The following is a 17110-nucleotide window of genomic DNA, read 5'->3' on the forward strand; positions in this document are numbered from 1 at the left end:
GAATATACAGGATCAGATAGAGTAGAAATTCAGCAAGATCATGCTTTTGATTTATTAGGCATCATTGATAGCATTAGGAAAGATGGAGTATTCAACTCACAACTTGGTGTTTAATTATTCTTAATATGCAGAACACAAGTGTTTTGAATAATGGTTATTTGCTATAATAAATATCAAATTTATGAGAGTACAGTACCACCAAGCATTCAAAATGAAGAGAAGGCAGTATACATGAATATACTAGATGATCTTTAGAGCTGCAAGTACTTTTCAGCTATACTTTCAAGGAAGAATTCTATGCTTAGGTCAGAAGTGTTACCATGGAAACAAAAACAAGACCTTTATGCATTTGTCCTTTTGTTGGAAAGGTTAAGGCTGGAATTTTCCAGAAACATCAGAGGGATACAATAGAACAGTTGTTGTTCTAGTGAGTATTTAAGCATTGTTTGCAAGGTGCTAGAATTGTGGGGCTGGATCCTTAGCTGAAGGTCTGACCCATGATAACTAAAAATAATAGATTTGCATTATGTCTGTGATCAGTTTTCATCCTGCTTTGGATCATTTCAGCAGTGAAGGGCAAACTAATTCAGAGAAAATAAGCTGATCTGAATCGTTCCCTAAACCTGGAATTGGGACCCCCCCTCCCAAAACTTCTTTTGATATTTGAATAACTTGACGTAACTTTCTGTTGTTTCTTTTTGTCCCTGCACCTGGTTTTGGCTAGCAACACAAGTGAATGAACATACTCTGTCATAGGGACTATTATTGAAGTATTAGTTTTTACCTGGCTAGAACCAATACTAAGGTATCAAAAACAAAACAAAATCTGATGAGAGCCTGTTCTTATCCAATGGGTTAAGATAAGTGGCAGAAAAAATCCAAACTGATGTTGTTAAGTCTTTGGGGATTTATCTATCAGTGCATTGAATGTAATATTTCATGAGTGTCTGAGCTGTGTGGTCTGTGGCGGATTCAGATTGTAATCTCCTGAAGATAGGGATTGTAGCTTCTTCTGTGTGCCAACTCCTGAACTAACTGATGGCCCTCAGTAAATAATAACCAGTCCTGCAAATAATGACAGAGAAAAGGGGTTTTGTCTGTAAATAATACCATTGCTACCTCAAGCATTGCAATTTCTACAATTACAAAACAATTACAATTACCCTTGCCCCCAAATGATATTTGGCCTTATCTTGATTTTGGACTATTCCCTTTTCAAAGCACAGGAAATACTGTAGTAATATCAAAATGTCATAGCAGAGAAGATGTTGATTTATTTTATATTTTTGCTACAAGGACAAATAAAAATTCCAGTGTCCAGGTGTATTATTCCTGCCTAGCAATAGCGCACCCAGAGAAAATAAGGGGTATGTGCTAAGCAGTGACCGTGCAAAACACCCCAGCAGCACTTTCTTCCTGGTGCTGTGCCATCTATCTGTGCCTCATTAGTAATGCAAGCACTTCTGGAGTCTACCCACACCACTTGCACTCCATAGTGAAGCCAGTCAAATTATGCCCACTTCTTGTTCAAATGTTTTAGGGTGGAAAGTACCTTCACCTTAGCACCACCAGAGTGGCTGGATTTGACCTTTTGCATTTATTTATTGCTTTTCATGTTACAGACTTTAATCTGTCCTGCTAATTTAAGTTATTTCCCCCCATTAGTATCTGTGAGACCCCATGCTGTACCCAGCTACGTATGTTTTTCTGTTTAGGAAAAAAAATCCATCCTCTGTGCATATGGGCAACAAATAACTATGCAATCACAGTGTTGTTGTAGCCGTGTTGGTCCCAAGATATCAGAAAGACAAGGTGGGTGAGGTAATATTTTCTATTGAACCAACTTCTGTTGGTGAGAGACAAAACTTAGAGCTACACTGAGCTCTTCTTCAGAGCTGAGAAAGGCTCATCATTTGGAAGTGTTGAGCCAGAACAACAGACGCAAAACCTGTGGACATATCTCCACTGCTATAATAATCAACACCCCCCACAACACACCTTTCAAAGATCCCTGGGTCCTACACATGTCTATCACAATACGTGGTGTAACTCATCCAGTGCACTAAATGCTCCAATGAAAACGATGTGGGTGAAACTAGACAGTCACTACACTCTCAAATGAACTCACACAGGGAAATGATAAAAGACAAAACCACTACATCACCATGGGGGAACACTTTCACAAAATGATTACTCTATATCTGACCGCTCAGATATCAAAAGATGAGCCTGGGAGCTTAAATTGGTAATTTTGCTTGATACTAAAAATCATGGTCTTTATAAAAAGACTGGATTTATGGCTTATTACAATGATCCATAACCACTAACTCCCCTTTTTGTCCTGTGAGATGCAAAGATACCTTCTAGCTGAAGGTCTGAACACAGCTGTTTCTGGAGTTCTGGAGGGGTGTTAACAGGCGACTTCACCTTGAATGGTCTCTTAGTTTAGCATAAGTAGTTGGCACATATTCTATCTGTTCAATTTTTTATTTATCTGTGACATTCTGAGTATCTTTCCTCGACTTGATGAAGAGCTCTGTGTAGCTTGAAAGATTCTCTCTCTCTCTCACCAACAGAAAGATACTACTTCACCCACCTTTTCTGTCTATGCAATCACATACGTTAATAGTATACTAAAGATGTGTGCATTCTTGAATAGGGATTTAGGGTAGCAGAAATACAATTCACACACACGGCACACTTGAACTCCAGAAACAGCTGTGTTCAGACCTTCAGCTAGAAGGTATCTGTGCATCTCACTCACACACTTCTAAATTTCTCACTTATTATCAGTGCTTTAGAATTCAGCCCTGAAGCCATCCCTGTCCATCAGAAACCCTTCCTGGCTTGGAAGCCCATGCTGAATTTAGATATCCTGCCTTTCCTAACACAAAGGCTCATTGTCAGCTGTTAATGGTCCATCAAGATTAAAGGCACCTCACTAATTAGCTGCGCTCATCAGTACGCTAGTTAGGTTTGCAGTAGGTAACCTTTTCTGATGAGAGATGCATCCATGCAGGCAATTTTAATAGAATTATTATTTTTGTGTGTTTGCCACTTTTGCTATATGATGTTAGAAAAAGTTTTGCAGTTCTACACAATTAAAAATGGTTCACTGAGATGTGGATTGGAAATGATGAGATTTATGACAATGGATTAAGTAGCAGTGGTTCAATTTCTTTGTACATGTTCTAGTTGTGCCCCAGTAACCTTGAGCTATATTGAATTCTTGGACAACCAATTTAATGTCAGTACCTCTAGTAATGTAGATTTATTCCTGTTGTCATTTGTTAAGTCGATGCATGTTTGGATAATATGAACTACTCAAAGACAATTAACAGAATAAATTACCTGAAATAATATATAAATAGTTTCTACGGCATGTCAGTCAGTGACTAGATATAATGGAAATATAGAACAAGTCTAATGTAGCATCACTTCACTCTCATGAGTTCAAAGATGATGAGCAGATGGGAGACGATACAGCAGATTGTTATAGCAGTATGCAATTGCAATGGTACATAGAGCCTAGTACCAGTTCAAATATGGGCTATTGGATATTGACAGATCTTTAGCTCATTTCATGTTGGTGGTCTCAGTTTAATTCATAGTGAACAAGTATCCGCATCACAAAACTCACCATTTGAAAACCCTGTTGACATCTCAGCAGAGACCAAGGATTGACTAAGCCTGGAGAAGACTGACTATCACCTCTGGAGTGGTGTGTCTGCTGTTTGGGGGAGATTTTCAATAGAGATATGTGTGTGGTATGGGCTCTGAGGAAAAATGCAAGCATCCTAGTGTTTATTGTTGAATGTAAAGTTGTTATAGGTAAGGATGAAATGGATGAGTTTGGCGATGTGTTTGGGGTGAATATCTGAGGGTTGTCCATTATCTTGTAAATATTTGAGGCAGACAGTGATGCCACCATGGTGAAGGAGGTTGGTGTACTGGAAGGTGACATCCACGGTGGCAAGGATAGCATTCTGAGGCAGTTGTTAATGTTGTAGAGTTTCTGAAGGAAGTTGGTTGGGTCCTAGAGTAAACTGACCCTTTGTCAGGTGAGTGGTTTGAGGATGGTTTCTATGAGTCCTGTTATTCCGGCAGTAAGAGCTCTGTGGCCAGATAGAATTGGTCTGCCTGGGTTCCCTTGTTTGTGTATTATGGGAAGCATGAAGAAGGTCCCTGAGGAGGATTAATGGGGGATGAGAATGTAGAGTTTCTCTTGAAGTTGTTTGGGGAAGGATTTGATTATATCCTTAAATTCCTTGTGAATTGTGGTGTGGGGTCTTCTCTGAGTTCTTTATAGTAGCTGGTGTTAGAGAGCCGTCGGTTGGCCTTGTTGATATAGTCACCATAGAACCACATTTCCACATTCTTATTTCCCTGTTCTAGAGTGGCATATGACCATAGTATCCTAAATACTACAATGTAGTTACTGTTGTAAACTCTGAATTTTGCATAGCAACCAAACTATATTGCTTTTTCATCATATTTTAGTATTGATGAGCTCATGTTGGTTTGTTCTTGAAATAATGTTTCTGAATTCTTTCATGTCAAGAGCTGTAAAAACACAAACAAACCAGAAATACCTCTTTGAAATCAAGTGATAAAGAGGTACTGCTAGTAAGCAAGGAGCAGTATAGAATGAGCCTTGCATGTGTCTAACAGAAATCTCCAGTAGAGAGGTACTAGAATCTGGAGACTGTCAGCTTCCCATTGGAAGTGCCAGTCACAGATAGAGGGTGTAGCACAGCAGGTTAAGTCTAACCAGACACTTTTGTTCTGTAGACTGATACCTTCAGGAGAATGTCTGTGACTGTACATGTGGTTATTGCAGTATCTGTAGGCTTGGAAAGATTAGATTTTTATTGCTAAATGCCGATTTCCCCATAAGCACACAAACCTATGAAAAATATTTCCATCTATAATAATTGAAAATTACAGAGGGGCAAAGTTAGAAAAACATTGCTTGAAAAAATATTAGAGTCCCACCTTAATGTATATAAAACATGTTGTAATGAATGCTGCATGAGTGCTGCATACAGCACCACTAAAGCAGTCAGCTCTGGTGTTAGTGGATCTGGAGCTGTGCATAATAAAATAATTATTGGCTGACTTCCCTATAGTTTCCCACAACTATGAATATTTAAATTGATAAAAATAGAAAAAATGTTTTAAACCCATAATTTCACAAAGCTGTCAAAATATAAATTGATAAAAATGAGGGTCGAGGGGAAATGCTTAAAAATAAACATCGCTATTATCTGCCAGAATTATTAGGGGAAAAAAATCTGCTACCACTAAACTTCTTCTCAAATCTGGTACACAAGAGAAGCCTTTAAAAAAAAACTGAATTCCATATAGATTCCCAGGAAGCTTTAGCTCTTTGTTTGTGGATAAGTCAAACTGAACAGATAGAGCTGCAAAGGAATGAATGTTACTGTGACAGTGATGGTTCTGAAGCTGCCCCTGATGAGTCAGCCCTACCACATGAGGAGTCTGCTTTGGAGGTGCACTCCTCGTGCTTGCATAGGTAATGGCTTGCGGCCTCCTTTTAAAAACTTTTTAGGCACCTAAAAATGCAGATAGATGCCTAGTGGAATTTTCAAAAGTGCTTAGGCACTCCCACGGGAGTTAGGTGCATAAGCGCTTTTGAATAGTTCATCTAGCTGCATTTTTAGCTGCCTAAATATCTTTACAAATTTGAGCCTTGATCTGACACAGGGCCAGCTCCAGGCACCAGTGGAGGCAGCACGTACCTGGGGCAGCACTTTCTAAGGGGCGGCATTCCGTCCATTCTTGGGGTGGCACAGTCCAAGCGGCTTTTTTTTTTTTACTTCGGCAGTTCGGGCGGCATTGGGGTTTTTTTATTTTTTATTTTTTTGGTAGTTCGGGCGGCAGTCCAAGCGGCTTTGTTTTTTTGCTTCTGCAGTCTGAGCAGCTTTTTTTTTTTGGCTTGGGGCGGCAAAAATGGTAGCGCCAGCCCTGCTCTGACAGCTTGCAGTGTTTAGTTATAGAACATACATTGTGTCCTATGAGTAGGTCTGACCTCGCTCCCATTGTGAGAAAATGATTGTGTGATTTGAACAGGGTCTGGATGCCATTCAGACTTATTGGGGTGGGGGGAATTGTGGTCTAGATTAAAAAGTGGGGCAAAAGCATCATGACTCCTGTTTCAACCAGCCCTATATCATTATTCCCTGACTTGGAGATCTAAGAATCTACTGAGTATATATTCAATGGGGGACAAGGGAGAGCCGATGCTAAAAGCTCATTGCTAGGGAATTCTGCTGCAAAAAATATTATAAGATTTTTTTTAAGTGTTGAATCTGCTTACTTGGGTCTGGGTTGTTAGTGGTATGAAAATACAAACCCAGCTACACAGATATTTGAATTGCTTGGCTGATGTACTGATTTGACTCATTACTTTTAATTATATACTGTATATTTATCATCATCATTTACAAATGATCATATCCCAGGACAAGTCGTAGTGCTTTTCGTTGCCATTAAACACTTTTAATTCTTGCCTTCTAGTTGCCTCATTGACTATAGGACTGGACGGGATTGCTCCGAGATGCTGACATGCACAGATGTACACTTGCTGTTATGATTCGTAGCATGTGAAATCATTATATTTGTGTTTTGCTCTGTTTCTTTTATAGCGATAAGTGCTCAGAGATGGCCTCTTCTTATCAGGGAATGACTAGAGGAGGACTAAGGGAAGGATTTAATTTATGTACAGTAATGTAGGAAAAGTGACACTTCCCACCACCAGCCAAACCATATTCATAATGAATGCAGGTCAGTATAGGTTTGCTTTGGCCAGTTACCAAAGAAAGCAGGCGTAGGTGTGAAAATGGCATTCCAAAGGAATGAATGCAATGCTGTATTTCTCCCTGAGAAGAAGCATACACCCTATCTTTCTTCTCACCTTTCACTTTGCAGTTTCTTTGTAGCTGTTCCACACATCAGAGGGCTGCTGAGAGTGAGGAAGCTGAGCAGAGTCTACTGCATACCCTGAGGAATTTATGCTATTTCAGTAAATTGTGCACACTTATGCTGCATGCAGTCTGGAGGCTTTTAAGCTTACAGTAAGTGACGTTCTGTGCTTTAGTTTACATGAAGCTTCACTATTCATAGAATAATGAACAATTTATGGACTAGTACCAAAGGCACTAGTTGCAAAGTGATAAAGTGGGAATAATATCAAACCACATACCAATAACATACAACATTTTCATCTAGCAAAGAATGAAATTTCAAATAATATTTTATAAGATCTTTATAGTTCTTTCCTTGTCAAGTTTGGAATTTTCAAAATTAAATGTTATTCCCTGGGTTTAGAGATTTGTGGTTTGGATACAAGCCATACCTAAAGTGAATCAGAAACTAAAATATTTCTAGAAAGTCTTAGAAATTGACAAGAAATAGAAACTTACAAGTATTTCCAAACCCTTTTCCAAGAGGAGGCACTAGCGGCAGAGATCACTGCCAGAGCATTTTCAGACAAAACGTAGAGACTGCTACAGAGATAAACTAAAGAAGTCCTCATTCTGCCATATGTAAAGTAATATCATTCTGTCTTTATTCATACCTAGCATTCAGATTTGTGTAACTGCAATAGATGGGCCTGATTTTCTACTGTCTTGTCCCTTGTGGAGTCAGTTACACCTATGCAAAGTGGAGGTAAAATGCTCCCAGATCTGAATGGTATCACTTTACACTCTCTTTGCATAGGCATATGGCCCTGAATTCAGCCAAGTACTTCAACATGTGCTCTTATGTGCTTTGCTGAATAGGGATGGATTTAAGCGTGTGCTAAAGTGCTTTGCTGAGCTGAGGCCTGTATTACTATGCAAGGTGCAAGGCAGTAAGGGTTACAGGTGTAAAATGGGTGCTGTATTTCCACCTCTGGGCATAAAGCAAGGGTAGTTAAGTCAGTTGCACCACTCTGATTAGTCTCGTCAGCCTCTCTACCTATTAAAGTGCAGCTGAATGGTGGGCAAGGGGTATGCATCAGTTGGCTACACCCCTCATCATCCCTTGAATAGTGCCTAATCTGTCCTGTGGGGTCTAACATCACAATGGTTAAGAAAACACAGGTACTAATCGGGGGAAATAATCTGGGGGAATACTCATATTCAACAGGAAGATGACCAGTGGGATTAATGGATGCTCAGCATCTCTGAAAATCAGGTCACTTATATTTAGGTGCCTAAATATGGATTTAGGTGTCCAATTTTAAGCATCCGGGTTTGAAAATTTTGACTTGTATAAATAAAATATTAATAACAGAAATTTCACATATGTATATGTCAGTATAAATGGTGTACCAGCCCCTGTGAGCCAGAGCCAACAGTATAGTCAGAGTAGCCAAAAGGCTGCTCTAAACTGCACTGGGGCTGCAACCAACTCTCACTCTCTTGAGTGCATCTGAGGCTCTAGCCCTGTATCTCGTCACTGGAATGATCTCATGACACTTGGAAATCTCTTTCTAACCCGAAATCCCACCATGATTTGTGAACTCCCATGTATCAGCATCAGAGGGGTAGCCGTGTTAGTCTGGTTCTGTAGAAGCAGCAAAGAATCCTGTGGCACCTTATAGACTAACAGACGTTTTGCAGCATGAGCTTTCGTGGGTGAATACCCACTTCTTCGGATGCAAGCAGTGGAAATTTCCAGGGGCAGGTGTGTATATATAAGCAAGCAAGAAGCAAGCTAGAGATAACGAGGTTAGATCAATCAGGGAGGATGAGGTCCTGTTCCAGCAGCTGAGGTGTGAAAACCAAGGGAGGAGAAACTGGTTCTGTAATTGTAATTCAGCAATTACATATATTCCACTTGATATGTGGAAATATTTTTCTTAACCAGTAGGGGCAGTATTCATGCTATTTGGCAAATGTGCTGTTTGATTTGCTCAGTACTCGTTAGACCGTTGGCACAACCATACTGTAAATCAGTATCATACAAAACCACTGGTTATACTTGGAATTTGTTAATGTAAAAAGAAAAGCTATTTTCCACAGGAGTATAGTAGCTTCATCTCTCTGTTCTCACACTCAGTGCTTCTAGGGCTGTCCTGGCTTTTTGGCAACAGTTTTAAAGCACAGACTACAGCAGCTGCAAGGCTTCAGAAAGGACAGAAGTTGACAGTGCTCTTTTCCCTCTGTTTAACTGCAGGATGCATAGTTGTGTGGTGAGAAAGTGGGATATTAATCCAGGTACTTTGCAGAAGAGCTCATAGAAATTTGTTTCAGACAAACATTTCAATATCCAGATGTTCCCCACCACCACATAACTATTTCTCTGTTCCCATCAACTGCAAAAACAAAGCAGTAGTTTCTTTACAATAGCAACGGTGTTATGACTGTCTCTTAACATTATCTTACCCAATTAATGGGTGCTGCATCTTGATAATCCTTATGTAAAAGAAAACATGCTGCTCAAACACGCATGGACACTCTGTACTGTATGCCCTTGATATGACTGAAAGATGCACAGATTGACTGGGAAGTTATACCCAATATAGCTGTTGAAGTGAAATATATGATCAATATCATTTGTAATATGCTAGTGCCTAAATCCCCCAGTGGAGGCTGGGGCCTCACTATGCGAGGCATTGTACAAACAACTAGTAAGAGAGTCCCTGCCCTGAAGAGCTTACATTCTAAGTAGACAGGATAGATAAAGGATGTGGGAATGGAAGTATTATTTCCCTTAGCTACCAGGGGTGGAACTGAGGCACAGAAAGATTAGGGCTGAGCTTTTCAAAGAGGTGGCATATGCCAAGCTAAGAGAGTTGCCCAGGAGAAGTCTGTGAGAGAGCTGGGAATTAAACCCAGATTTCCCAAGTCCCAGGCCAATGCCTTAGGGCTTGGCTACACTTGCAAGTTGCAGCGCTGGTAGAGGCTTTCCAGCGCTGCAATTAGTAACCGTCCACACCTGCAAGGCACATCCAGCGCTGCAACTCCCTGGCTGCAGCGCTGGCTGTACACCTGGCCAGGTTGGGGTGTAGCGATTGCAGCGCTGCTGATCCAGCGCTGCTCATCAAGTGTGGACACACACCAGCGCTTTTATTGGCCTCCAGGGAATAAGGAGATATCCCAGAAAGCTTTTAACTAAATTACTCTCTTTATTTTGTTATGCAGCCTCTCTTTGTTTTGTTGTGAACTCCGATCGGAGCTCCGTTGAACTGCTTATCTAAAAAACAAACACTGATCACAGCAAACAGGAGCTATCTGTACCTGGCTGTGAACGATCAAATGAGAGGCAGGGAGTGAATGTTTGCTTGACTGTTTGCAATTAAGACCAAGGGTTCGCGAACATTTTGTGATTTTTCAATCCAGGAAGCTAAACTGTTGGCTCCAAAAATCCACTCTCTCTCTCTTCCCCGCTCCCTGTCACAGTACACCACAGGGAGTGAGTGTTGGAGGCAGGCTGTTTGCAATTAAGAGTTAAGACTAAGGGCTCGTGAACATTTTGTGATTTTTCAATCCAGGAAACTAACCCACAGTGTTGGCTCCAAAAATCCACTCTCTCTCTCTTCCCCGCTCCCTGTCACAGTACACCACCCTCCACCCCCCTCTTTTGAAAAGCACGTTGTTGCCACTTGAATGCTGGGATAGCTGCCCATAATGCAGCACTCCCAACAGCGCTGCAAATGTTGCAAATGTGGCCACACACCAGCGCTGGTAGCTGTGAGTGTGGCCACACACCAGTGCTGCTCCTACACAGCTGGATGACCAGCGCTGCAAACTACCAGCGCTGCAAACCGTAAGTGTAGCCAAGCCCTTAGCCAGGAGACCATTCTCTCTCAAATTTGCAAGTCAGCATGCAGAAATGATAGAATCCACAACCACCCGCTTAGAAGCCACCAGACTTCATGCTTTGCATTAGAGTCTAGGACAGGGGTCAGCAGCCTTTCAGAAGTGGTGTGCCAAATCTTCATTTATTCACTCTAATTTAAGGTTTCATGTGCCAGTAATACATTTTAACGTTTTTAGAAGGTCTCTTTCTACAAGTCTATAATATGTAACTAAACTATTGTTGTATGTAAAGTAAATAAGGCTTTTAAAATGTTTAAGAAGCTTCATTTAAAATTAAATTAAAATGCAGAGCCCCCCGGACTGGTGGCCAGGACCTGGGCAGTGTGAGTGCCACTGAAAATCAGCTCGCGTGCCGCTTTCGGCACCCATGCCATAGGTTGCCTACCCCTGGTCTAGGATTTAAAATGGGACTGAATGATTTTTATATTACTTGATTTATTTTCTATTTTCAAACAATATCTTGATTATATATGTTAGTCTTAAAAGGATAACACACCAGTTCTCTCACTTGAACTGGTTTAAATCCAGGACAACTCCATTGCTTTCAAAATAACTTAAAGATGCTTTAATTTTTGCATACCTTATACTAGCCAATATTTTTGCAGTATTGGTTTTATTGTTCCTATTGAAAAATGCATATATACTCTGATCCAGATTCTGCTCTCATTTAAACTGGCAAAAACGAAGTCAAAAGGAGATTTGCTACTGAATGCATGCTCTAGAATAGTAATGGAAAACATCTTTTAGAATCTAAATATCACTTATTGTTAAACATTGTTTAAAATATCACTTACTGTTGTTAAACCTCTTTCATTGGTTCCAAATAAGTTAATAATAAAACTTGCATTGATTTCAGTGGGCAAAGCTGGGTCCTTAGAAAAGAAACAAATAATTTCCTCCATTTCTGAGAGATCCTCTGGTTTTAATTCAACTGACAAAGGGAGTTGCTCTCAATTTCCACACATGTAAATGTCAGGAGAATCAGGCTCAATGTTCAGTACTCTGTCATCTGGCTTTGCATCAGAAGTTAACTAACACAGCACTGTTCCCAGAGCTCTGATAACATAGTTGATGGTACTGGCGTTCAAACAAAGATGCTTTCACATGCACAGAGCTGTGTAAATTGTTGTTAAACAACAATGTCCATGTTAATTTCAGTCCCATTAAAAATACAAGAAAAACATGAATCTGGGCCCACAAAAAAAGGCAATCATTAGGAAGGAGCATGTTCTAAAGCGTCTAAAAGAAGCATTGCAGATCAAGGAAGGTAAACCCCCCAAATTCTAAACCATAACAAAAGAAATGATGCTTTCTGTGTCCTGGCTAGAACATATTGGATAAAAAGATGTAACATTCTTTTTACTCTATCCATTTTTAATAGGAAAATCCAGATGCAGATGTATGCTTGATTTCAGTGCCAAGCTGCCTCCTCTGTTTAATAAAGGGTTTAATACAATTTAAACTGAAGAAGCAAAGAGCCTTAAGATACCAGCACGAGAGACTCAGAATCCTAATTAATTTTCTGTTGGTCACAGTTGTCAGAGATTCTCTTCCTTGTGCCTCTGCTAACATGGGACAAAATATCCAATAAATTCTGCTTTTGCACTCAGTTGAAATTCTAAAAGAAATTATTAATATTTATATAAGAAAATAGAATATTACCCCATTAGAATTATTCAGTGATTTTTGAACTCTATGTCTGTACTGAAGGGATAAGTGTAAATGTATGCAAATACTGACAGCGGATTCTGCCTTATCGTGTGTGGATGGGCTGGGAAGGAAAAAGGGCACAGACAGTCTCTTCTCCCCCTGCCTCTACCAGCACATCTGTAGAGAAACATGGAGGTAGGGCTCTATTAACACATCCAGCAACATTCCACAACCCCAAGGAAGTAGAGTTACTAGCTGGGGAGATGACTAGGGTTGCCAGGCATCCGCTTTTCAACCACAACGCCCAGTGGAAAAGGGACCCTGGCTGCTCCAGTCAGCACCGCCGACCGAGCCAATAAAAGTCAGATTGGCAACGCAGCAGGGGCCCGGGGCTAAGGCAGGTTCCCTGTCTGCCCTGGCTCCGTGCAGCTCCTGGAAGTGGCTGCCAGGTCCCTATGGCCCCTAGGTGCATGGGAGGCCAGGGAGGCTCTGCACTATGCTCTGCCCCAAGTGTCGGCTCCACAGCTCCCAGAGGCTGGGAACTGCAACCAATGGGAGCTGCAGGGGCGGCACCTGCAAACATGAGGGCAGAATGTGGAGCCTCTCTGTCCGCCCATGTGTCTAGGGGCCACAGGGACCTGGGAGCCACTTCCTGGGAGCCACGGTAAGTGCTGCCGGGACTCTGAACCCCCTCCTGCACCCAAACTCCCTCCTGGAGCCCATACCCCACTATCCCCATCCCAACCCCCTACCCCAGCCCTGAGCCCCTCCTGAACCCCAAACCCCTCCTTCCTGGCCCCATCCAAGAGCTCACACCCCAGCCGGAGCCCTCCCCAGACCCCAACTCCCTACCCCAGCACGGAGCCCTCTCCTGCACCCCAAACTGCTCATCCCTGGCCCCACCCCAGAGCCTGCACCCCCACCCAGAGCCCTCACACACATCCTGCACCCCAACCCCCTGCCCCAGCCCAGAGCCCCCTCCTGCACCCCAATCCCCTCATCCCCAGCCCCACTCCAGAGCCCACACCCCCAGATGGAGTCAGGGGCGGCTCTACAAATTTGGCCGCCCCAAGCAGTCATGCCCGGGAGGCGCCCCCGAGCCGCGGGAGCAGCGGACCTCCCGCGGGCATGACTGCGGAGGGTCCGCTGGTCGCGCGGCTCGGCTGGACCTCCCGCAGCTGCGGGCGGTTCGCTGGTCCGGCGGCTCCGGTTGAGCTGCCGCAGGCATGCCTGCGGGAGGTCGAGCCGAGCCGCGGGACGAGCGCCCCCTCCGCAGTCATGCCTGCGGCAGGTCTGCTGCTCCCGGGGCTCCGGTGGACCTCCCGCAGGCATGACTGCGGCAGGTCCGCCGGCCCAGCCTGCCGCCCCCCCAGGAAAGGGCCGCCCCAGGCGGGTGCTTGCCCTGCTGGGCTCTGGAGCCGGCCCTGGATGGAGTCTTTACCCCCCTCCCACACCCCAACCTCCTGCCTCAGCCTGGTGAAAGTGAGTGAGGGTGCAGGAGAGTGAGTGACGGAGGGAGGGGGGGTGGAGCAAGCAGGGGTAAGGGCCGGGACAGGGGTAGGGCCTCGGGGCAGCGCTGTGTGTTCGGTTTTGTCTGATTAGAAATTTGGCAACCCTAGACATGTTACCATTCAAGTAACATGTTACCATTATGCAGCAAGCACTGGAATAGGAGAGCACTGAATGCCCTTTGCTCAAGTAAGGCTTGGGAGGCATGAACAAAAAAAAGAGATACATTATGGTGCATACAGCAACAGCTACTATAGAAATACCTCTTCCTCCCCAGCATGCAAGACACAAACATAGACCGGTGCTCAGGACAGACAGCCAAAAGGCTGAAAGGTAAATGAGTGGAGCCCAAAGCTAAGTAGCTGAAATGCAGCACTCGGAGCACAGAGTGACCATTTCAAGAAATCCCTTATGCCAGTAGTCATATGGTGGACACAGTTAGCAACAAAGAATCAAATATGCATGTGCCAGCTGAAAGCAAATGTATGAGAATGTATGAAATTTCTGAAGTAGAAAAGTATAATAAATTAGAGGGATTCCCAGAAAGTTGAAAAAGGTTTGTAGATAGTGTTGAAATGTCTGCTGCTGATCCAGACCAAGTCCCCCATACTTGGTGTCCCACCACTGTGCTCTCCCAAGGGCTAGATTCTTATTTGATGTAAGACAGTGTAGCTAAAACCAGGTGAGAATCTGGCCCTGAGAACTTGGCTGAGAGTACTTGAGAGAAGGCACTGTGAGAGCTCTCTAGGAAGTAAAAGGGAGTGATGTCTATGAACAGGGATTTTACCCCTGATAGCAGTAAGCCCAGATCAGCGGAGACCATAACATTGCCCTCTTTTAACCTGAACTGTTAGCCACTATTCAGGACCTTGAGGGTTGTTTGTGAGGTGAAAATGATGACAATCTGGTACGGCTTTGATGCAGTCCAGTTTGTTTACAAAAAATGTACACAAAGTCTTGCTTCCCTGAACACAGTAGGTATCAAACAACAAGAAGCAGTGCCAACCTCTTTTCCAGCCAGTACTATGTCCAAAAAGCTCTCTTGTGGCTTTGTGGCAGGGTCACACTAGAAGGGCTTCTTTTGTTGTCCCTGGCTATCAACCTGCTTTGTTCTGGCTGCTTCTGACTCAGACACATCCACAGCTGCAATCAGAGCAACCCCCAGCCCCTGTATTTGCATTCATTCTAGTCTGCGGACGTGGCAGGTAAACAAACTGGCCCGGCCCACCACGATGCTTACCCTGGCGGGCCCTGGGCCCTGGGCCCTTAACCTGGCGGGCCCTGTGCTGATCCCTGTTGTACAAGAACAAAGTGCAGAGTGAATCCAAAAGTTACAGTGGAAGTCAGTGTCGAGCTACATATAGTGATTTCTGCAGGGGGAAAAAAATCTCAGAGAAAGTGCCTAACTCTTAAGGAATTTAAGAAAGCTACAGCATGCACTTTCATGGAAAAAATAACAGACTGGATGGAACTAAATACTTATATGTTTTGGACATCACCAATGAAAGGGATTTTGCAAAATACCTGTGGATGAGGAAAGGTCCATCTGCCCCATTTTGACTATGCCTTTGGACAGATGTGATAGTCATTTTTCCTATGGTTACTTTTCAGTATCTCTAGTGCACAACATATTCCATAGAAAGTAGCAGAGATGATGGTAGAAAGAATAGATAGTGCTACTACTTACAGTACACTAACCTAGTATGAATACATGGATAGCTGATATACTTTTGGAAAGTTCATTGTGTGAATTACTTCACCCAAACAGACTAAGGAGCCATTGAGAATGAACATGAGAAAGGGTGACAGAATTGGAGCCAAAGTGCTTGATTCAACAAGGTTCCTTAAGATCATGCCTAATTTTAAGCACACAAACAGGTCCGTTGACTTTAGTGAGAGTAGTCACATGCTTAAAGTTAGGCATATGCTTAATTACCTTGTTGACTCAGCCTCCAAGTATCTAAATTAGATTAATCTAGTTCTGGGCTATGTTTTGGTCCCTAACGTCCTTACATATTATGAGGCATGCACAGAATAATGTGGGTAATGGATAATAAGAAAATTGCACATTTCTGCTTTGTTCTGACTTGAAAAGTCTGCTTTAGCTCTCTTGTCTGAATGAAAGAGCAGGTTGTCAGAGGAAATATAGCTAATACAACATGGCAAGTTAACTGTGCATAACACATCCAGAGCAGTCTATTGCAACATACCCAGAGCAGACTGTCGTTATAGTACCATTGCATAATCACTTACTACAGGAAGTTTTAAAGTCATTTATTTCTGAGCCTATATTCTAAAAAAAATTGCTTTTAATTAGACAGACCCCGGTTGTGAATTTAATTCTGAATTACAGTTAAACTATGAGGGAGGGGCATGGTGACAGTCACATCAAAATGTAACCATTATTTCACTATAATCAATACAGTTGAAGTAAATATCAAAAGAATTTGCAGTGATGTGACTAACCCTAATGTCTCTTGAAGCATGTTGATAATTTACTTCCTCCTGACTCACCAGCCAGATGATATTTTCTGAAAGCCAAATTGTTTTTTGGACTTAATAAAGGACCATGCTGCTGTAGAAAAATGGTATTAAAATTAGATAATTTAAACAAGATGAACCCTTCTGAAACTCTACAAGACTTTAATAGACTGCATAGTTTTTTCCAATATAGTAGATTTTGAAAAAATGATAAAAGTTAAACACACTATTCAAGGTCTTATTGTCACACAGACTGTGAAAAATATGAAATGCCCAGTGTTGGACTAGTCATTGAAAATATTTTCATTGTATTAATTGGTCTTGTCTACATTATTTCATTAACATTTAAACATACTTAAAACAAAGTCACTTCCAGTTCTGGTATCATCTGTTTTTACTCTATGGTAATGGATTTATACCTTATATCAGCTCTCTAGACTAAATTCTAGACCCAAGCCCTAAGCCAGAGGTAATCGGTTTTGTATGGGGGATTTCTCAGGAGGTGGGGAGGGGTGACCTGTGGTGTGGAATTCTCTCTTCGTGCTTCTCATGCCAAGGAGTTTCGATCTGTTGATCTCTTGGGTTTCCCCAACCTCATACCCCTGCTAGTCTCTACACAGGAGACCATTAAACCAGTC

The 17110-nt window shown here is 42.4% G+C and overlaps 1 long non-coding RNA gene across 2 annotated transcripts; it reads left to right on the plus strand.

Annotated features, from left to right (window-relative positions):
- The first annotated feature begins 321 nt into the window (after positions 1-321).
- Positions 322-12396, plus strand: LOC123377669. Of its 2 annotated transcripts, none has more exons than XR_006582267.1 (3): positions 322-427; positions 6952-7097; positions 12214-12396. It is a non-coding gene; the product is annotated as an uncharacterized LOC123377669 (long non-coding RNA). The 2 variants fall into 2 exon arrangements; XR_006582268.1 differs by lacking the exon at positions 322-427 and adding an exon at positions 6675-6807.
- Positions 12397-17110: the final 4714 nt, after the last annotated feature.

This window comes from Mauremys mutica, chromosome 9, assembly GCF_020497125.1.
Source record: "Mauremys mutica isolate MM-2020 ecotype Southern chromosome 9, ASM2049712v1, whole genome shotgun sequence".
NCBI lineage: Eukaryota > Metazoa > Chordata > Testudines > Geoemydidae > Mauremys > Mauremys mutica.